The sequence below is a fragment of the Glycine soja genome, chromosome 15, assembly GCF_004193775.1.
Source record: "Glycine soja cultivar W05 chromosome 15, ASM419377v2, whole genome shotgun sequence".
NCBI lineage: Eukaryota > Viridiplantae > Streptophyta > Magnoliopsida > Fabales > Fabaceae > Glycine > Glycine soja.
The window spans coordinates 13,755,028-13,766,433 of record NC_041016.1 but is presented as its reverse complement, the minus strand read 5'-3'; the positions used below and the strand labels follow the sequence as shown (position 1 = coordinate 13,766,433).

Genomic DNA, 11,406 nt, shown 5'->3' with positions numbered 1-11,406 from the left:
TGACAAAAAAAATAGCACAACAGAAACATGCTTCCGTCATGTAACTATCAATGTATAATTGAAATGTTTCCATTATACAAATGGGGTGAAAAAGAATTTAGCAATGGAAACACATTTACTATGATTCTATTGTTAAACTTTTTTCACCCCATTTGCAAAATGGAATGCTAAGGGGAAATTCTAGAATACCACGAAAAGTCATCCATGTGGGTATGGGCAATAGCAATACCCTAAAAAAAAAGTTGATTTTAGATCAATTAGGCCCTTTTATCCGACCCGGCTGAGTAAACGATCTTCCACCTCGACGAAGGAAAAAACTTAATTATACTTGCTACTACTATTGTTCTTCTATTAAAATTAGTTTTATCTCCATAGGTTATGCAATAATCATTTATATATTAAACCAAGATAAGTTATAGAGATAAAATTCTAATTTTGATTGGATAATAGTAAAAATATTTCAAAAAATTGCTTTTAAGTTTTGCCATGATGTATGAGGTGTATGAATGTTAAATCTAACTGAGGTCTAAGGTTGATTTTGATCAAGGTTAGAGATGAACTGATAGTGGTCTTCCTTTTGATATGGCTGATATGGCTGAAACATGACAGAGACGAGTCGGGTAATTACAAAAGATACTTTAATATTCAAGTCAATGGTGATTTTTGGCAATATAAGGATAAGTAATAAATGTGTATTTGAAGTTTTATTTCAGTAATCTATGGTGGTCTTTTTTTTTTTTTCTCAAATGTTATGGAGATAATTTTGTTTGAGATATTATAGGACGTCAATGTTGATACTTCCGATAGTAAAAATTCAAATCTTAATTCACTGTGTTATTAGAAATTAACCTCTTCTACTAGATCTAAATTTGTAGAGTTCCAAGCCAAAAGATAAGCTGCATGCATATTGAGAATTAGATTTTTATCACTAAGGTTTAGATGGTTTAAATGCAAAGTGGAAGATTGCATTTTACTAGATGAACCTTAATTGAATGGATGCATTGAGAGTTGTTTTTGTTTTAACTTCCAAGAGAACTTATTTATTATAGTTGATGACAATCTTCATTATAAATAAAGAAGAGATTTAGTGGAGAAACACAACACATGAAGAAAGAACGTGTGACAAGAGAGATTGTGAAACAAAGTCATTTTGTTGAGAGAAAAGTGTCTTTGTGTGAGAGTGTTATCATTTATTGTAACCATTGAGTGAGATACTCAGGTTTGTAGAGTGATACACTATTTTGAAATACTTTTTGAGATAGTTCCGTGGACGTAGACAAGATGTGTCGAACCATGTTAAATTCTTGTATTTGTTGTTATTTTTCTACGGTGTAATCTTTGTTGTGTTCTCACAATTCTTTGTGGGTGTGAGTAATTTTGTTAGTGAGAGCGTTGATTTCCCAACAAAATTCTTGTTGATTTCTATGTTGATCTTTAATATAATTTTTTATTATGTGAATTATCGATAGGAAATTCCATTTTTAATTAGAGAACAAATCACATGAGATCTAAGTTTTGTTAAAAAAAAAGAAAACTAAGATTAGAGGCATACGCAACACTGCTGCTTTTGGCCACATGCAAATTTGTCTAACTTTTGCAACCTGCTCAGGCAGTTTCCCCTTTCCTTGTCATACTATTATTTAACTTTTGGACTTGTTGACCAATCATTCATTTACTTTTACCACTTCTACATCAAAAAAGTTCCTATATACCTACAAGAGGTTTCTCCAGAAACGCCTAGAATCTTCTGTTTGTTCACTAAAATCATTAGCATCCTCAGACCATGATGACTTAGGATATTTTTCAACCTGAAGCATAACTTACTTGCAAATGCAATTTTCATTTTCCCATTTGCTAGAAATAAAGATCCTATATTTTTATTTTCTACTTAATTAGAAACTCAGAGTCCTTACAAACGATCTTTGGCAACATTTGCCATAATTTGGATCACGAAAGAAGGGTATCTGCACTTCAGAATTTGGCAAGTTTGTTTGCTCCCTGGCCCAAGATTTTTCTTTGTGATACTTGGTCATGTAAGTTTCCTAAATCCTTTCTGCATATGTTTGAACACATCTCGTTCGACTCTACATTGTTGCAGGAAAATTACTTTTTATTTTTATTATTTAAATATGATTCATTGCTTGCATTAAAGTAATAGTTATGAATTATTGGATAAGCATAATTAGAAACTTAGCTTTCATATTTTTTAGTACATTAACCAATTATGAAGAGAACAAAACTATTACTGGAAAGACTTATCAGCCTATTAGTACCTTAACCTTTTCGTTTTCCTTGAAGAGTAGTACATCAACTAACTTTACTAAGTGTATTCATGAGCATATTCCAATCAATGGGACTCTGCTACTGCTATTGGAACTTGTTTATCAGACAGAATTGATGCTAGTCCTCGTTAACTCACAATTTGAGGGTGAAAATTGTTGTCTTCTTTTCATTCAAACGGTTCAAACAATTTTGAGGCCTTAAGTATTTTTGAAGCTAAAGACTATACATTTTTACCTTGACTTGTCAACCCCTTTTCCGCCTTTGGATCAACTGAAAATTTTTCCCACAGTTTTTGTTGGAACAACCACCATGGAATAGATTATAGCTTCTTCCTGTGAACTAAGGGTTGTGCTTGGTAGAAATGAAAGCCAGGATGGGTTGAATATTAGAAATTCAAATAATTGATTAGAAAGATAAAGAAAGTTAGAAAGCAAGGAATGAAAATGGAATCATCAACATTTCAATCCATCCTTACTGTTTCCATGTCTAATTTGAGATTAAAATCAATTGAAATTGCATTATAAATAGTTTAAACAAAAGAATTTAGCACCTTCTCTACTAAGCATCAAGTGGAAAACCCTCTTAACATTCAACCAAAAAAAAAAATACTCCTTCCATTTTGACCTTCCCAACACAAACACATGGTAAATGGCAGTAGAAGGAGCAAAAATGTCCTGTGTAGCCAGCCTCATTACTAGCTATTAATCATTTCCATATTTCCTGAATATTAGCACTGCAAAGTTTTAGAATTGATTTTCTTTTTGTGAATTGATATTAGACTTGTGTTTGAGTTGTTCTGTAAGTATGAAAACTAAATAATTTTCTTATCCATTCATGTATCTTCTTTTGCAATTGTGTTCTTAACTTTTGATATTAGAGTTATGTTTGAGTTGTTCTGTAAAAAGTATGAAAATGAAATAATTTTCTTATCCATTCATATATCTTCTTTGGAAATTGTGTTCTTAAGTTTTGCATCAACTTCAACTATTTCTAGCCCACTTTTCCCCAAGAATTAGCATGGGAGCACACACACATGTTAAGCAATAATATACTATTGTTTGTAATCAAGGAAAATACAATCTTACTATGATATTATTTTATATTTGTGTTAGCTCTGTAGCTTACCTGGATATTGAAGGAGATCATGACAAAGCAAATCTCAAGTAAAAAATTTGATCGAGCACCAAGTTTTCGGCAGCTATTTCCGCCCAAAAATATTGAGGAAAGCAACGGATGTGACACATGTTCTGCTCAGTTCATCAACCATCAATGTGATACACCAGAAAGCAGAATCCATCAATGCTATAGTTCAAAACCACTTATGTTAGAACATGGGACTCCTACCCCAGAAATTCCATATCTTCTTTTCCTTCCAATTCCATCGAACATGCTGTATCAATATATCAACCAGTTGATCGGCCAAGTACTTCTGCGATTTCACCTCTTCAAGTTAATGATCAAATGGATATTGAACACATTAATCCTTCTGAACCCCCCTCAAGTACATTTCTGGCCTTCAGTAAGTCTAATGTTCTGATTGTACATTATTTAAAACTTTGTTACTCCATGATCCATTACCTTAGCATCTTAGGCACTCATTGTTTCTAGTATAGGTCCCTAGATTTTTAAGTATAGTATAGCTCTCAGCCTGGTGTGGTATGGAATTAGTAGTTAAAATGTGTGTTGATATTCAATGTTTGCATGACAGGAGATAAATTACCAATGAATCTTCACATGTATTTACCCTTATATAGAGTTGCATTGAGAGGTGATTGGGAGAAGGCCAATGAGTTCCTAAATTTGCATCCTGGTGCGGAGAATGCCAGGACTTCAAGAGGGTGGGAAACAGCTCTTCATATTTCAGCTGGGGCTCGATGCACCAAATTTGTGGAGGAGTTGGTCAAAAGAATGAAAACAACAGACTTGGAAATTCAAAATAAAGACAACAATACTGCACTTTGTTTTGGTGTTGCATTTGGGGTTACCAAAATAGCAAAGCTGATGGTGGAAAGGAATATAAACTTACCTGGAATACGAGGTAGTGAAGGGGTGACACCACTTTATATAGCTACATTACTGGGCCAAAGGGACATACATGGTTTGGTATCTCTATTGGGTGACCAATCATGAGGTTCTAAAAACAGAAGACTACTTTAGCCTATTGATTGCTGCTATATCTACAGATTTATATGGTAATTTTCGAAAATGAGTTATAACTCCATTTAAGTGACTTAGAAGTTGTAATAATTTATACATGAACTTTGTTCTCAGATTTTGCCTTACATGTACTTGAGTGTCAACCACAATTAGCAACTTATCATGGTTTGAATGGGGAGACTGCTTTACACGTGTTGGCATAAAAACCTTCATCATTCACCAGTGGCATTCATCTAGGAATCTGGGAAAGATGCATCTATCCATGTGGGTAACACACCACGGAATTGTAAAATGGTTACTTTAATGATATCTTATGTTATGCTTTTGAATGCCATCTTTATAAGGTCCATATGTAGATAGATTGTTTGCTTTAAGCTCACTCTATATATAATTCAAGCACTATACATTGAATTGAAGTGTCAAGACCTATAAATGAAAATGAGACAAATAGAAGTTATGTTCTCTAAAAGGAATGGCATGGTGAAATTTATTTTTGAAGGGATCCGAGTCAAACTAGCAACTGACTACAGATGCCAGTCTAACATCTCCCAATCCCAGGTACCTTCGACTTTTCAAGGTATGCTATATTTTTTCAGCTGGAAAATATTTGGAGCAACATACATAAACAAATGAGCTTTTACATTCACTATAAGCTTTAGACTTCATGAATCTTTCACACATTAACGATACATCATTAGAATGATAACTCAACACAACTATTCACGAACTCTTAATACTGGTCAATATAAAAAACATTAACAATCACTTTTCCAAGGTCAGTAACAGATTTGAATATTAAACATAAATGAGCTATTGCTTCTCTATTATGTCTATGAATCAGAATATTTGTCATGTGATTTATTATTTAACAATGCATTGAATTGATGAAGTTGCAGATAACCTGTTGGTTTCCGAACTCTGTCAGGCTGTAAAATATCTTGGTATGCTGCCAACTTAATGTTCTCACTAGCATTGATTGTGTCTTGGACTAACTTGATGTACTTAGAGTGCCAGGATTTGAAGCAGTTCAGAAGAAAAAGACATTGAATGCACAAGCTTTAAAGTTAGTGCAATGTCTTCGGGAACTAATAGTGTCTTCAGATGAAATACAACATGGAGACTTAATTAAAAGCACTTTGTCACGGCCCCTATTTATTGCTGCTGAATCTGGGATACCTGAGATTGTAATTGAGCTTCTTTACTCATCCAGATCTACTTTGACAGCCAAAATAGGAGTCCTTTTCACATTGCAATCATTTATCGTCAGGAGAAAAAATATTTAACCTGATTTATGACATAGAGGCGCATAAGGATCTTATAACTTCTTACAGAGACAATAACAATCACAACATACTGCATTTGGCTGGAAAATTGGCCCCTTCAGATCAATTTCATGTTGTATCTGGTGCAGCCCTGCAGATGCAAAGGGAATTATTGTGGTTCAAGGTCATTGCTCAATTATTATTCTGTTGTCAGCTTTCTCAGTTTACTTTCTCATTGAGTATCTAATGTTGTTTTGACACATTTTATTTCTTGAATTTGCAGGAGGTGGAAAAGATCATACAACCTCTATTCAAGGAGATTAAGGATTCTGAAGGTAGGACACCTCAAATGTTATTTACTGAGGAACACAAGGGTTTAGCCAAAGGAGAGAAGTGGCTGAAGAACACTGCTTCATCATGCATGCTAGTTGCAACACTTTTATCCTTCTCCCTTTTCCCTACACCTCAACCCTTCTCCCTTCCTCTCTCATCTCTCCATCGCTTCTCATCCTCTTCTCTTCTCTCTCGTCTCCCTCAGACCACCCAATCTGTTACGGATTTTTTTTTTACATAAGGGAATCATCATTCGGCGAAGAATCATGGTTTTGTATTTTATTGGAAATTTTTAGAATACAATGAAATTATGATTCTATTGTTGTATGGAATTCAACATACAACGAAATCATGATTCCCTTATGTGTCTGGAATTTGATACACAACGGAACCATGATTCCGTTGTTGTTTGGAATTTGACACACAACAACATAATTTCATTGTGTCAAATTCCAGACAACAACAAAATCATGATTATTATGTTATGTATTGTTTCTTTTTTTTTTCTTACTGGAATATTTTTGTGTCATTTTTTATTTTTGATGAATGATTCTTTGTAGTGAATACAAGGATTAAAAAATATTGTTTTTCCGATGAAGTTACAAAGCCTCATGATTTTAGAAACATGCTTGATAATAGTCAAAATGATTTTTATCACCCCAATCAATAAGCTAAAATAGCTAAAGAAAAAATGTCTGAAGATTTTGTAGATCAATTTGATTATCCTAACTTTTCCAATCATTTCACGACTGAAGAGGTATGTTGATTAGTTAGCAATTGAGTTTATATTTGTGAATGTGTATGTTACTTAAGTGAAGAAAAATATTTTGTTTTTAAGTTTTTGAAAATCGAGATGATTTGTTACACTGAGTTCGAGATTTGGGGAAGAGTCTTTGATTTGTTATTGTCATCCATTGGTCAGAAAAGGGGAGGAAAATTTATGTTGTAGTGGGTTTTGAAAATGGAAGAATGTACAAACAATACAAGGACTAGTTAGCTGCAAGAGTACTGAAACTAGAAAATGTGATTGTTTGTTTAAATTAAAGGGAAAGTTTGTCAAAGAGGTTGATTGCAAAATTTTGTAATTTGTCGGGTTCCTAACCACTAAGTTAATGAAGCATTGATCGGGCATGTGTATGCTGATCATTTATGCAGTGAAGAAAAAATTTTGCTTAATCAAATGACCAAAAACATGGTGAAGCCTAGTCAAATTTTGTTGAACTAAAGATCAAGATAAAATAAATTATCACCACCATCAAGACTGTATACACTGAATGACAAAGATATCGATTCGAATAAAGGGGTCCAGGATCGGAGGTACAACATATACTAAAGTTGATAGAACGTGATCAATATGTATATTGGTTCAGAAAAGTGAACACTCAAGATGTTGTCAAAGATATAATGTGGTCTCATCCAGATTCCATCAAACTATTAAATTCATTCCCAATAGTGTTGATTTGTCATACTACTTATAAGACGAAAAAATTTCGTCTTCCACTGTTGGAGATGTTGGTATGACTTCAACAGAAATGACTTTTCATTTGCATTTGCTTATTTACAATATGAGAGGATGGACAATTTGGAATGGATGTTATGTAACACACGTCCCTTTACTTCCTTTAAATAAATAAATAAAATATGATTAGGTCATCAATTCACTCACTATATAAATTAACTTTTAACCCAGAATAACTTTTACAAAAACACATTCTGTTTTTCTTCTTCTTCTGACGCACAAAAACCCTAATAGAGTAACCGAAGGAGGAGCTCTATAGAGCACCAGAAATGCTATCATTACTAACGGAGAACGCTTGAGTGACTACCTTGAGGTAAGAGATGAGTTACTCACGCTTGGGGATTAGAATGAACATGTGTAAGAATATCTAGAGAATCAATTTTTGGATCATTTTGGGTTGTTTTATGAAATATAATTATGTTCTTAAGTTTTAAATTGCGGATTGATGGTGTTTGACAGATTGATGGTGTTTGACGGATTGATTGTGTTTTATAAAATTTATGTGTTTCTATGTTGAGTAGAAATCCTTAAAAAATTGGGTACATTTCTAGTTGATGATTAAGCAAGGAAGAATTTACTATAAGAGAAGTGTGTTCTTTTCATTCCTCTACTGTATGATTTTCTTTAGATGCTTATCACCTTTTATCCCTCCTTGCCAATGATAAATTCTATTAGATTGTATTTTACTACTGAAATAATTCTAAAAAGAAAATTGTGATTAATTTTTCATGATGATGGTGCAATACTTAGAATCAAGGTGTTGTTTCTCATTGTTGGATTTCTATGACTTTGTTGAAATAATGCATTTAGGATATACATATAAATTTTTATAAACTTTTGGTTGTTATATATATATATATATATATATATATATATTATACATATATTTTTTTATCTAAGGATATATTTATATTTATTGTTATTTTTTTTAATATAAATATATTTAACATGTTCTTATGCTTATAATTATATATATATATATATGTTCAACGTTTAAATTAATATATAATAATAATGATGATAATAATAATAATAATAATAAGCTTAATGTTTAAATTAATATATATATATATATATATGTATATATTATTAAAAAGTTTATATTAAAATTTTAATATATTTACGTTAACGTATGTTTACATTAATATATATTGAATATAATATATTTATATATATGTTTTAATATGATTATGTTTAATGTTTTATGTCAATGTTTAATATAATTATGTTAATGTTTTTAATGCTTATGTGAATGTTTTAATATATTTATGTAAATGTTTTTAGTATATTAATTACTCACATATATATATATATATATATATATATATATATATTAATGTTTGTAATACATTTAATTATTTCCATATATATTTAATATGTTCAATCCTTTGTATGTACTTTTTTTTATATATATATATATATATATATATATATATATATATATATATATATATATATATATATATATATATATATATATATATATATATATATATATATAGTATTACATGTAATTGTATAGTGATATGTCATATATATTTGTTTATAAGTCTTGAAGTTAGATGTGTTATGTTATTATTATTATACATTTTTATCTAATTGTTGAGTATACTTTGTAATTAGTTAAATTGTGAAATGTTAAATTGTAGACATAAGACATGGTTGTGAATGAGTGTGTGATTAATACTTGTAGTGATATTACTTGTCTTGTGAGTTATGAGTTATACAATAACCCGACCAGTGTTTATCTCGAGAAAATTTTTATGCGTAATTTTAAAGGAAAAGTGTACGAATCCTAATTAGGATCTTGAAGGGTTAAACTGTAGCGCAACTTGTTAAATATGTTTGAAGTATAAGTGTGAGGTCGTGAGTATTGTATAATTCATGAACAGTGTCTGCATACAAAAAAAATTGTTTTGGGAGTTGGACATGATTCAAGAAGGTGAGACCCAAACAGATTCTTTAAGTGCTTAGGGGTAAAGAAACTCGGTTTGAGTGCTCTTTTAAGCCTATGTTGATTCCATGTGATTGGAGCATTCTCGCAAAATAGAGTAACCCTAACTAGTCACCTTATGATTTTACTTAGTGAGAGTAGTGACCTGACATATCCATTGTGTGGTGTGTCTTGTTATGTACTCTTAAGCTCCCTAGTGTGATTTTTCACTGACATGGTATCACATTGTATATAGGCTTGAGTCTTAGTATAATTGTTGCATAACGCCTGTGAATTGTTTATTATGAAATCGGTGAGTGTTGTTATGCCTTGATTGAGTGTGTGATTCATGGGTCATGAGATGGGTGATTGAAATATGATATTTAAATGATAAAGTGTTGAAACAACGTGAATTGAATTAAGTTGAGTTGCGTTATAAATAGTTGTATAATGTATTTTTGCTTATGCTTTTATTTATCCGTATTTTATTTAGAAATGTGATAACTTACTCCCGGTGTGTGTTTGTATTTGGGTAGATTGCCATTTTGTTTCAGGTGAGTTAGCATATGATGAGCTCCATGCTGGAGATGGAGAAACTTAGCCTGTGATAGGAATATGCTCTGATAAGTGTGACATCGGGGCATAGGATTTTACTTCATATGTTATAATTCCGTGAATGATATAATTGTGTTATGTTTTTTGTTTTAGTTTTTTTTATATTTATTCAAAATTGACGGCCTTGTTTTGAGCCGAGATAACTTTATCCTTTATTCGAACAATTTCTACTATGATTTCACTAAGTGAATGTGAACCTTTTACCCTTTTGAATTGATTTAAATTAAATGTGTTTTTTTAAAAAAATAATTAATTCCGCATGGTTTTCTTTCCTTTTATTATTATGTGTTTAAAAACTTTTAAATAAATTTTGTATGATTTTAATTCCTTTTATTATTTATTTATATTTGTGAGGGTAAAGGGTGTCACGCGTTAAATAAGGTCAAAGGATTGTTTGTGAAGGATGATGTACTACCTCAGGTGATTTTCACTGAGAGAGATCTTTTCTTGATGAATGCACTGGAGGTTGTCTTCCCTTTTGCAACCAACTTTTTATGTGAGTTTTACATTTCTAAGAGTGTCAGAGCAAAATGCAAGATACTCGTGACAAAGGCAAAAGATTGTGAGGCTGTAATGGATGCTTGGAAAGGCTTGATGAATTTTACTAATGAGAAAATATATGAGCAACAGTTGAAAAGCTTTACAAACATTTGTGCACGTTATCTGACTTTTTCAAGAGTATGTTTATTATACGTGGTTGTTGCTTCATATGGAGATGTTTGTACAAGCATGGACCGATCGTGTTATGCATCTTGGAAACACAAAAACTAATAAGTGCACTTTTGTAATTACCTAATTGTTTCACATTTTGTTTGTTATGTATCTTTTGTTGACATTACACTAAACTACTTTACATGGTTGAAGGTTCACATGCAAGACTAAAGAGATTGTTTTGTGATAGCATTGTACTTGTTTGGATGCAATAAATAACATGCTTATACTGAATTTAAGGTGTCGTTTCAGAAAAGCATCAATGTGGTTGACCATAAGTTCAATACACCGTTTTACAAGAGACTACGGGGATTTGTTTCAACACAAGCATAAAGTTTAATCTTTGATGAGTTGAAGCACTCTACAACCGTTGGTGTTGACAGTTCTTCTTGTGGTTGAACACTTAGAACTACTCATGGTTTATTGGGTGCATGTGAACATGCTAGGTTTAGCCAAATTAGTGGCTCAATACCCTTGTTGTCCCTTCATGTGTTGGAAGATGTTATCCATTAGCGGTATAGATGACATAGGTGTTTCTTGGGGTGACTAACTCTCACAAATGAGGTCGATGCATTGTTAAAGAGATTTTCATA

At 31.8% G+C, this 11,406-nt stretch overlaps 1 pseudogene; it reads left to right on the top strand.

Moving 5' to 3' along the window:
- The first annotated feature begins 1,748 nt into the window (after window positions 1-1,748).
- Window positions 1,749-6,538, top strand: LOC114388265 (annotated as a pseudogene).
- Window positions 6,539-11,406: the final 4,868 nt, after the last annotated feature.